Raw genomic sequence first — 2,789 nt, forward strand, 5'->3', positions numbered from 1 at the left:
TAAGACAACTCTGAGACATTACTTCACACCTTTGAGATTGGCTAAAATGACAGGAAAAGATAACGATAAATGTTGGAGGATATATGGGAAAACTGGGACACTAATACATTGTTGGTGGAACTGTGAACAGATCCAACCATTCTGGAAAGGAATTTGGAACTGTGCTCAAAAAGTTATCAAACTGTGCATACCTTTGATCCAGCAGTATTTCTACTGGGACTATATCCCAAAGAGATCTTAAAAGAGGGAAAGGGACTCAGTGTGCAAATATTTGTGGCAGCCCTTTTTGTAGTGGCTAGAAACTGGAAACTGAGATGATGCCCATCATTTGAAGAATGGTTGAATAAGTTATAGTTTATAAAGGTAATGGAATATTATTATTCTATAAGAAACAATCAGGATGACGATTTCAGAGATGCCTGGAGAGACTTACATGAACTGATGAGAAATGAAATGAGCAAAAGCAGGAGATCATTGTACACAACTATATCAATATTATACAATGTCTGATGGATGTGACTCTTTCCAACAATGAGATGATTGATGCCAGTTCCAATGATCTTGTAAAGAAGAGAGTCATCTACACCCAGAGAGAAGACTGTGGGAACTGAGTGTGATTCACAACATAACATTCTCATCTTTTTTGATGTTGTTCACTTGCATTTTATTTTCTTACTCATTTTTCTTTCCTTTTTGATCTGATTTTTCTTGTGCAAAAAGAGAACTGTATAAATGTTTACACATATTGGACTTAACATTTTAACACATATAATATATATTGGATTGCTTGCCATCTAGGGGAGAGAGTGGGAAAGGAGGGAAAAATCTGAAACACAAAACTACTTAAAGGTCAATGTTGAAAAATTATCCATACATATGTTTTGAAAATAAAAGGCTTTAAAAAAAAAAAAAAAAGAGGTTATCCAACTCCAAGTGTAATGCCCTTAAATTTTATTACACTTATATTTAGCAAATCCAGAAGACATTTCACATTAAGAATCAAAAAATTTTATTGACTGGTTATGAGATTAGGGTGAGGGCAAGAGGAGGACTACAAAAGAGAAAAGATAATTGTAGAGGGCTGGAACTCTGGAGAAATATACTTGAAACAAGGTGTTAACTCAGTGGTATAGATGAGATGATGGTTTTTCTAATTCACATACATACTTAGTACTTAGTATGGTGATGTAATGGCTCTGTAGTTCACACATATTCAGTATGCTGTAATGATGTAATTGTACTAAGGGCTGAGAAGGACTAGAAATGAAACATTCTATCTTTGCCCCTCCTCCTGGTGGCTCTCTCGCCTCCTACACTCTTCCACTAAGATCAAGACTGGGTCAGACTGTGACAGACACAGACAGTGAAGGAGACAGACTGTGAAAGAGACAATAAAAATTTTAAACTTTATTCCTGTCTATCCCTGTAGTGACATTCCTGTCCATCCAAAGGACCTCCAGAAAGTTAGCCCAGACATTACAGATAATCAAGATAATTTTAAAAATACAAACTTGGCCAAAAAAAGGCCAATGGTGATGTTACTAATAGTAAAAATAACCCACTATGAAACATGCTGCCTGAAAGAGAGGTGATAGACTCAGAGTACAGATTGAAAATAGCCACATTTGCCCCAAAAGGCAAAATTTTGAAAATGATCAAACTGCAAATTTGTTTTGCTCAACCACACCAATTTGTAAAAAGGATTTTTTTGTTGTTTTCTCAAAGGGGGTAGAAAGAAAAAAAAAACAAGAGAGAATACAAGATATTCATTTGAAAGTGAAATAAAATTTAATTTTTTAAAAAAGAAGTAAAACACAGTGCTTTTTGAAGGAGAAGAGATCATTTGTTCAGTATCAAGTAAAATTAGGGCATCTAAATCCTCAAAGCAGCTAAAAGTATGAGACCAAAAAACAGGGTAAAAGATTTAAGATTTAAGAATAATTAGCATTGAGGTAGGAGTTGTAGTTCACTAAAATGGGGACACTTCACATACAGTTCTATGAATTTTAATCTCTAAAGGCAGATTGCAGTTATCAGACAGCAAAGTTACAGTATTACTGATAAATTCTCAGAGTCTATAGAAAAGCTACTTTATCTGATTCATTTCACTCATCAAACTGCTCCTCTATTCAATGGACTTAAAATAATTCTATTTTCATCGTATATCTAAATTCAACCACAAATATTTATTTAGTGACTATTTATGGCACAATAATAGAGCTGAGAGATGCAAAGATTAGAAAATGGTACAATCTTGATTCTCAGTTTATATTCTACTAAAATAACACATCAAATAGATAGATACATATATGTGGAAAGAGAGAGAGAGAGAGAAAGATGGATAGATGGATAGATAGAATACATAGTAGGAAATCTTGAATGTGCTTATGATTTCATTGACATGGGGAGTTCCCAGTAATTTTTCTCTACCAGTGCAGGTTGTCACCTTCTTCTTTGTAACTTAGTCATTGAAAACAACTATGAAGAGAAGGAAATAATGACATTGATAGTCAATACAGCTTTATCAAGAACAGGTCATGTTATATAGCAACCCTCTTGTAATAGGGTTATTTAACTGCCAGACTTTAAGGATGGCATAGTTAAATTTCAGAAAACCAAAAAAGTTTCTCATTTTACCTCTCTGTACAACATAGAAACAGGAATAACCAGTGTGGATAAACAATAGATTTGGAATCAGTATAATCACCAGACTAAAAGACTAATCATTAATGGATTGATGTCACATTGGAGACAGGCCTCACTCCTGTTGAGTATTTTAGATATTTGTG

Source organism: Sarcophilus harrisii, chromosome 3 (genome assembly GCF_902635505.1).
Source record: "Sarcophilus harrisii chromosome 3, mSarHar1.11, whole genome shotgun sequence".
Taxonomy (NCBI): domain Eukaryota; kingdom Metazoa; phylum Chordata; class Mammalia; order Dasyuromorphia; family Dasyuridae; genus Sarcophilus; species Sarcophilus harrisii.